This window comes from Cetorhinus maximus, chromosome 23 (assembly GCF_964194155.1).
Source record: "Cetorhinus maximus chromosome 23, sCetMax3.hap1.1, whole genome shotgun sequence".
Classification (NCBI taxonomy): domain Eukaryota; kingdom Metazoa; phylum Chordata; class Chondrichthyes; order Lamniformes; family Cetorhinidae; genus Cetorhinus; species Cetorhinus maximus.
In genome coordinates, this window is record NC_135901.1 from 40,833,851 (window position 1) to 40,843,790 (window position 9,940).

Genomic DNA, 9,940 nt, shown 5'->3' on the forward strand with positions numbered 1-9,940 from the left:
AAGGATTTGTTTATTGAGGAAGGGAATGATGATTAGAAGGAGAGGGGGGCAATAGCTGAAGAGAGAGAACTGTTAACAATATCAGTAAACATGGGGAAGTTGGGGGATCAGTAGTTTATTGGGAATAGGGTCGAGAGCAGGAGGTGGGTCTCATGGACAAGATGAGCACTGACAGGCCATGTGGGGAGATGGGAGAGAAACTAAAGAAAGATGTGAGTTAATGCTTGGACAAGGGGAACTTTGGAGACAGTTTGTCCCGGTGGGTTAGTGGAAGGGAGGGAAGCAGCAAAGGCAGCTGATCGGATTGTCTCAATCTTAGTGACAAAGAGGCTCCATGAGCTCCTCACACTTGTTCTTGAAGGTGAGGATGGAGGAGACAGGGGAAAGGGGAGAATTTCAAAATAAACTAACTAGTCTTCAAGATATTAAAACAGGGCTTCCCAAATTGTGGCTCGTGATCCCCAGTGGTGAGATTTTGGGCTCGCGAGCTCTGAGGCATCCATGGCTGCCAGGGAGCTTGGACTGTCCCCTGACAGCTACGAGGGCCCCTTAAATCCTCACCTTTTCCTATTGGTGGACCAGCTCTAATGGCTGCTATCTGAGGCTTGATTGCTGCATAAAACGCCCGTGAAAAGGTAGGTGTTTGTTTTCTATTCATCAACTCCCCCAATTCATTCGTCATTACCAAACTAAGACAAACACATATCCTGGGGATTAAGATAGAAGCAAAAAAGCTTTCTACATCTTCTGTCATTTCAGCAGACGAAAGGAGGATCAGTCTGAATTTGAGGGATGTACTTTCACCATTTTGAAAAGTATATTTTTAGGATTACTAAAAGTTTTATGAGCCATTAAATATTTGTAGAGGAGAAAGCACCTTTCTGCCTGTATATCACGCTAATAGCTTCTGTTGTATATAACTAAAACCCTATTGTAGTGATTATGATAAAAGCTGTATCTGTGTGTAATTGAAAGTCATTTATATGAAATATCCTGCACACGCAGAATTGGAACTTCAAGATTTTATTTAGTGAAGAATTATAGAGGGTTAAGAGAATTATTGAGTTAACTATACATGAGTCCAATTTACAATGTAGACTTTATAATCTGCTAATTTTTCATTGAGCAATTGCAAATATTTAGCTGCTTGAAGTACTTTCTGCAGAATAACAATTGTCCAAACTTTGCCTGAAGCCTCTTTCCCGCTCAACATCTCCTGTAATCCGCAGATTTTCACTCTAGGGTCACACCAAGTCTGAGTCATTAAAATGGGGTCTCACGGGGAAAGGTTTGGGAAGCGCTGGATTAATAGACTCAGCACTTTGTGTTTAACACAAAGCTGTTTTATTTGAATTTTATCTGGAGTGTACAAACATCAGCAGAAACAGATCTCAATGAACATGGTTCAGTCTTGGATGTGATTAACAGCAAAATCCAATAACTGTCATGACTCATGAACGCGCTGGTGTCTCAGCACATGGGATGAGGTAGTGAATCCCTTCCCACACTCGGAGCAGGTGAACGGTCTCTCCCCAGTGTGAACTCGCTGGTGTCTCAGCAGGTTGGATGATCGAGTGAATCCCTTTCCACACACGGAACAGGTGGACAGTCTATCCCCAGTGTGAACTCGCTGGTGCATCAGAAGGTTGGATGCCTGAGTGAATCCCTTCCCGCATGCAGAGCAGATGAATGGTCTCTCCCCAGTGTGAACTCGCTGGTGCATCAGCAGGTTGGATGCCTGAGTGAATCTCTTCCCACACTGGGAGCAGGTGAATGGTCTTTCCCCTGTGTGAACTCACTGGTGTGTTAGCAGGCTGGATGCATGAGTGAATCCCTTCCCACACATGGCACAGGTGAATGGTCTCTCTCCAGTGTGAGTGCGCCGATGAGTTTCCAGCTGAGACGGGTAGTTAAATTCCTTCCTACAATACCCACATTTCCACGCCTTCTCCCCAGTGTGAACGGTGCTTTTTCCTTCCATGTTCGAAATCCAATGATCTTCAGCTTACGATAGACTAGGAAATTCTGTCAGATCCTGATGTGATGTTTAGTTTGAGTTTCCTGACTGCAAATCCTCCCCTTCTAATACCCTGTGAAATTGATTTAAAACAGAAAAAAGGGAGTGAGAGAGAACCCACAAAAACACAAAGGCAGGTTGTGAAATTGAGCTGAATGAATCTGGGAATTTGTGGGGCCGGCACGAGGAAAAAGTAACCATGAAAACTGCTGGATTGTCATAAAAACCCAACTGGTTCACTAATGTCCTTCAGGGAAGGGAACCTGCCACCCAGTCTGGGCCTACACAAGAATCTGGCCTTGATTGGAGGAGAGATAGAGAAAGATGGGAGTGGGTGAAAGCGAAATGAGAGAGAGAGAGAGAAAGGCAGGGGGTGAAGGAGAGGGATAAAAACAAAGTGCTGGAAAATCTCTGCAGATCTGGCAGCATCTGTGGAGAGAGAAACAGAGTTAAAGTTTCGAGACTATTACACTTCTTCGGAATTGGTGAAGCAGAGGGGATTTATATTTCTACAACTCAACCAGAACTTAGACAGAACCTCCCAAACCCTCAACCTCCACCACCCAGAAGGACCAGGGTTGCAGGTGTGTGTGAACATTATCACCTCCAAGTTCCCCTTCAAGTCACACACCATCCTGACTTGACTGACATCCAGTACTGGATAAGCAGAAATTCCCTTTATTTAAACATTGGGAAGATTGAAGCCATTGTCTTCAGTCCCTGCTACAAACTCCACTCCCTGATCACCGACTTCATCTCACTTCCTGGCAACAGTCTGAGGCTGAACCAGACTGTTCACAACCATGGTGAAATATTTCACCCCAAGATGAGCTTCCAACCACATATCCACATCATCACCAAGACCGCCTATTTCCACCTCAGTAACATCGCCCGACTCCATCCCAGTCTCAGTTCATCTGCTGTTGAAACTCTCATCCATTCCTTTGTTACCTCTAGGCTTAACTATCCTAACGCACTCCCGGCTGGCCTCCCACATTCAACCTCCCTGTAATCTTGAGGTCATCCAAAACTCTGCTGCCCATGTGCTTACTCGCGCCAAGTCTTGTTCACCCATCACCCCTGTGCTCACTGACCGACAAAGTTTCCAGGTTAAGAAACACCAAAATGTTCAATTTCTTATCCTTACTTTCACATTTTTCCATGGCCGCTCCCGAACTCAAAAATCTCCATCAGTATCACAACCCTCCAAGATATCTGTACTGCTCTTATTCCAGCCTCCTGAGCATTCCTGATTTTAATCACTCCACCACTGGCACCCATTTGTCAGTTTCCAAGGCCCCAAGCTCTCGAATTTCCTTCCTAAACCTCTCTACCTTCGGAAGTCCCCGGAATCACAGATGCCAGTCCTCAGCTAATTCCATTCACTCCACGTGATATCAAGAAACGGCTGAAGACACTGGACACTGCAAAGCCTATGAGCCCTGACAATATTCGGCCAATAGTACTGAAGACTTGTGCTCCGGAACTTGCCTGCGCCTCTAGCCAAGCTGTTCCAGTACAGCTACAACACTGGCATCTACCCGGCAAGTGGAAAATTGCCCAGGTATGTCCTGTACACAAAAAGCAGGACAAATCTAACCCGGCCAATTACCGCCGCATCAGCCTATTCTCCATTATCAGTAAAGTAATGGTCATTAACAGTGCTATCAAGCGGCACTTGCTTAGCAATAACCTATTCACTGATGCCCAGTTTGGGTTCCGCCAGGGCCACTCAGCTCCTGACTTCATTGCAGCCTTGGTTCAAGCATGCACAAAAGAGTTGAACTGCTGAGGTGAGGTGAGAGTTACTGGCCTTGACATCAATGCTGCATATGACCGAGTGTGGCATCAGGGGGCCCTAGCAAAACTGGAGTTGGTAGGAATCGGGGGGAAACTTCTCCGCTGGTTGGAGTCAAACCTAGCACAAAGGAAGATGGTTGTGGTTGTTGGAGGTCAGTCATCTCAGTTCCAGGACATCACTGCAGGAGTTCCTCAGGGTAGTGTCCTCAGCCCAACCATCTTCAGCTGTTTTATCAATGACCTTCCTTCCGTCATAAGGTTAGAAGTGGGGACATTTTCTGATCATTGCACAATTTTCAGCACCATTCTCAACTCCTCAGATCCTGAATAACTCCATCTTCCAATGCAGCAAGATCTGGGTGACATCCAGGCTTGGGCTGACAAGTGGCAAGTAACATTCATGCCACACAAGTGCCAGGCTATGACCATCTCCAACATGAGAGAATCTAACTATCATCCCTTGACATTCAATGGCATTACCATCGCTGAATCCCCCACTATCAACATCCTGGGGGTTACCATTGACCAGAAACTCAACTGGATCAGCCATTTAAATACTGCGGCTACAAGACCAGGTCAGAGGCTAGGAGTCCTGTGGTGAGTAACTCACCTCCTGACTCCCCAAAACATTTCCACCATCTACAAGTCAGGAGTGTGATGGAATACTCTCCACTTGCCTGGATGAGTACAGCTCCAACAACACTGAAGAAGCTTGACACTTTCCAGGACAAAGCAGCCCACTTGATTGGCACCACATCCACAAACATTCAGTCCCTCCACCACCGATGCACTGTAACAGCAGTCTGTACCATCTACAAGATGCATTGTAGGAATTCACCAAGGGTCCTTAGAGAATGTCTTACAAACCTACGACCACTAGCATCTAGAAGGACAAGGGCAGCAGACACATGGGAACACCATCACCTGGAAGCTCCCCTCCAAGCCACTCGCCATCCTGACTTGGAAATATATCGCTGTTCCTTCACTGTCATTGGGTCAAAATGCTGGGATTCCTTCCCTAACAGCACTGCGGGTGTACCTACACCACGTGAACTCCAGTGGTTTAAGAAGGCAGCTGACCACCACCTTCTCAAGGGCAATTAGGGATGGTCAGTAATGTTGGCCCAGCCAGCGAAGCCCATATCCCTTGGAAGCATTAAGAAGATTCCCTTTAAGAGTGACCTCTTTGTCCAAGCTTTTGGTCACCTGCCCTAATACCTCCTCATGTGGCTCAGTGTCAAATGTTACTTTGTGACATTTCTGTGAAATGTCTTGGAGCATTATATCACATTAAAAGTGTGATGAAACAAATTGTTGTTGTTGATTTGGACATGTATCACTGTTCCTTCATCATCGCTGGGTGAATAACCTGTGACTCCTTACCTAACAGCATTGTGGGAGCACCTTCACCACACGGACTGCAGCGGTTCAAGAAGGTCAAACATCATTTTCTCCACAGGCAACTGGGGATTGGCAAAATATGCTCCTATCTGTGGAGAGGCAAACAGAATAAACATTTCAGGGTGTGCAGAATGAATTAAAGGGACTAAAAATGATGCAGAATTTGATGGTCAACATCAGCTCAGAGGCAGAAGAGAAATGGACTATAGTGCAGGAAAAACAATTCCTGACTTACGAAAGGTACTGCGGGAAGATAAAGCTGGGAAGACAGCAGCACATGGTCAGGAGATGGGCAGCGGAGGTAACCTCATTGAGACACAGTCAGCAAAAGTAACAATTAAATACTAAACGTACCTAAAATACACCCAGTATTAGAGGCAGAGGAATTGGACAATAGCAGAGAGGACAGAGTTGAAACAGAGCAATGGATTGTGTTATAAATTCAATTCATCCTGGGTCCCTGCGAAATTAGCAACCTGTGGAGATTGTAATATTTAAGGTACAGGATGTTCCAATGCTTGTTACATTGGTTCCTGTCTAGTAACAAGGGTGGGATCCTCTGGGAGTATTTTGATAGGTCACCAGATCAGTTCTAGGGTCAGTGAACAGCTCTTCTTGAGGCAGTTATTTCCGGGAGTTGCCAGGCAATAGGTGCCACAGGAACAGGTAGAGGTCCCAGTTAAGATGAGTTAAAAATTTAGAGAAAAGGCTGCAGGGTGCAGACTTTAACTAAAGAGGGCTGTTGAAGCAAAGGTACCCCTTTGGAGCAATGGTGTTCTGCTTGGCATGGCCATAAGTCTCAGCTAGTGCAAGCTAGTGTTTGATTGTACTTGGGAATCCAGGGAGATGGAATCTTGGAAAGCGAGACTGAAACTCTGCGAAGTGGGCCATTGTTAAAGCCGTCTGAGTGGGAGTGACTTTTGGAGAGAATTCCAGGTGAGATCTTCGAAGCTGGAGATCGGAAACCCTCTTGAGAAAGACTAAGTTTCAGTGAGATTGGTTGACTCACAGTGGGACTAATGTCTGGGTGATTGTTGTGAAATCCATGGAATCTCTTTTGGTTGCATCTGTCATTTACTCTGTAATGTGGTGTGTCTCATCACAGTTCATCTGTTAATTCACATGTACCTCATACTTACCTTGAATGTTCGAGTATCAGGTACATATTGTAAATTGTTTTATCTTTCTGAACTTGTACGGTAAATTTTGTTTTATTGTTGTTCAAAACCCATGGAAACTTGTGGCCTTATTCCAAAAGTAGGTGTCTTAAATCTCAACCTTCATCTACTTTAAACAAAATGCTATTGATCCCTCACCCGATCGCATCTGTGTCTGGCCAAGAATCACAACAATATACATGGGATTCAGATCCACAGGAAAGAAGCCACACCAGCCGTTAACAGGATCCACACCAATTGGTGAAGTCAAAACTAAGACACAGGGCCTTTTCTTGCTGAGATAGTTTGTTGACTTGCCTCACTGTCAACACTGCTCACCCACACCCAGTGTCCCAGCTATCCCCTACTTCATTGTGTTCAAATACCCATCACCTGTTTACCTTAACAATCTAATTGACATTAACAAACCTTAACAATGTAACTGAGAAGGCATTCACACCAACCTCAGAGCCATGGAACTTTGCATAGATAACAGAGCATAGGCAACAGAGCATAAAACCAAAATCTTTAAATTGTAGATGAATAGTCAAAAATACTCACCTGTGAAACAATTTCAAGGTTCAACTTTAAACTCTCCTGCTGGAGCCTGCAGCTGGAAAGATATCAGAAGCACTGGAGTCAGAGAAAAATCTCCCAGTTGAGGAAATACCCGGGGAGCGGGGTGATGTCACCGTGTAATTGTCGATGTGTGATGATGTCACAGTGTAATTGTCGATGTGTGATGATGTCACACACACAGACACAGAACATCTGGGTCTGTGCAAACCAGTGATCACCACACATTATGAAGGATGTGAGGGTCCTTGAGAGGGGACAGAGGAGATTTACCAGAATGGGTCGAGGGAAGTGGCATATGAGCTAGAAGGTTTTGTTCTCCTTCAAGCAAAGGAGATTGAGGGAATTTAATAAAGGTGTACAAGATTATGATAGGTTTAGATAAGGTAGATCACACAGAATCACACAGTGCAGAAGAGGCCCTTTGGCCCATCGAGTCTGCACCAACACGTGAGAAACACCTGATCTACCTACCTAATCCCATTTACCAGCACTTGGCCCATAGCCTTGAATGTTATGACGTGTCAAGTGCTCATCCAAGTACTTTTCAAGAGGATGTGAGGCAGCCTGCCTCCACCACCCTCTCAGGCAATGCATTCCAGACTGTCACAACCCTCTGGGTAAAAAAGTTTTTCCTCACATCCCCCCAAACCTCCTGCCCCTCACCTTGAACTTGTGTCCCCTCATGACTGACCCTTCAACTAAGGGGAACGGCTGCTCCCTATCCACCTGTCGATGCCCCTCATAATCTTGTACACCTCAATCAGGTCGCCCCTCAGTCTTCTCTGCTCCAACGAAAACAACCCAAGTCTATCTGACCTCTCTTCATAACTTAAATGTTTCATCCCAGGCAACATCCTGGTGAATCTCCTCTGCACACCATCCAGTGCAATCACATCCTACCTACAATGTGGTGACCAGAAATGCACACAGTACTCCAGCTGTGGCCTCACCAAGGTTCTATACAACTCCAACATGACCTCCCAACTTTTTTATTCTATGCCTCGATTGATGAAGGCAAGTGTCCCATATGCCTTTTTCACCACCCCACTAAGATGTCCCTCCGCCTTCAGAGATCTATGGACACATACGCCAAGGTCCCTTTGTTCCTCAGAACTTCTTGCTGTCATGCCATTCATTGAATACTTCCTTGTCAAATTACTCCATAAAAAGTGTATTGCCTCACACTTTTCAGGGTTAAATTCCATCTGCCACTTATCTTCCTGTAGCCCAAGACACTCAACCTCAGTTAACCACCCGGCCAATCTTTGTGTCATCCGCAAATTTACTAATCTTAATCCCCACATGTCGTTTATATAAATGACGAATAATAGGGGACCAAGCACACGTCCCTGTGGTACGCCACTGGCTTCCAGCCACTAAAGCAGCCTTCTGTCATCACCCTCTGTCTCCTACAACTAAGCCAATTTTGAATCCAACTTATCAGATTACCCTGTCTCCCATGTGCATTTGCCTTCTTTATAAGTCTCCCATGTGGGACCTTGTCAAAGGCTTTTTTGAAATCCATATAAACTACATCAACCTCACTATCCTCGTCTACACACCTGGTCACCTCCTCAAAAAATTCAAACAAATTTGTTAGGCATGACCTCCCTCTGACAAAGCTATGCTGACTTTCCCTGATCAAACCTTGCCTCTCCAAGTGGAGATAGATTCTCTCCTCCAGAATTTTCTCCAATATTTTCCCTGCCACTGACGTGTGACTCACTGGACTGTAGTTCCCTGGCTTATCTCTACAACCCTTCTTAAATAGCGGAACCATATTAACTGTTCTCCAGTCCTCTGGCACCTCCCCCAGAGGGGAATTAAAATTTTGGGTCAGAGCCTCTGTGATCTCCTCCCTTGGCTCCCTCAGCAGTCTGGGATACAAATCATCCGGACCTAGAGATTTGTCTACTTTTGAGCCTGCCAACACCTCCAATACCTTGTCACTCCCTATATCAATTTGCTCAAGAACCTCACAGTCTCTCTCCCTGAGTTCCATACCTTCATCCTCATTCTCCTGGGTGAAGACAGATGTGAAGTATTCGTTCAACACTCTAGCAATGTCCTCTGGCTCCACCCATAGATTGCCCTCTTGGTCCCTAATGATAACGATAGTTAACGAAAAGCTGTTCCAATTAACTGATTATAAAATGATTATGGGACACAGATTAAAGATTTTGGGCAAGATCTGTAGGAGGAGTGAGGAAGAAATTTTACATAGTGAGTGGTAATGACCTGAAACTCAATGATTGCACTCAGAGGCCGATAATATCCAGGTCCTGAATTTCTATCCTGGACTGACAATGACATGTTTGGGAAATGGTATATACAGAGCATTAGAAAAGGATGATCCAGGTCCTGATGAATCGAGTGACTCTGTCATATCTAAATGTGATGTTGGTCTTGACATTCCAGTCTGTAAATCCTCCCCTTCTAACCCCCTGTAAAAGGAGTTTCCAAAATCCATCCCTGTCAGTCCAGGATAGAAATACACAACATTCTCTCCTCCTGCTACTTGGACCAGGATGACCGCGCATGCGCCCTGCTGCACATTGCCCCCTATAAAGATGGCGGCCGTTACCCCGGGCCTGGCAAAGGGAGAAATCCAGACTTTTTCGCTCTGTTCTCTGCAAATACAAATCCCGTACCTTGTTATTTGGGCGCTCCGGCCTGCACTGTGTCTTTATGAAGCCTCCCTGCCCACTCCGCTGGCTCCATTCCTTCTCACACACCCACTAACTCTGTTAATTTGCTCCACTCGTCATTCTCTCACCCGTTCTGAGCAGCTTCAGTCACAGACCGGTACTGCATCTGCTCATGAAACATACCGCAATGCGCATGCCCCAGCATACACGGTAATGCGCATGTGCAGGGAGCTCCTGTTGTGAGGATAGGACACATTCTGCTCCCCTTTGAATGCTGGGTAGCCCCGCTGCCCTTGAAAGTCCTTATTTCTGAATAGGAAATTATTATTTGTGATCCA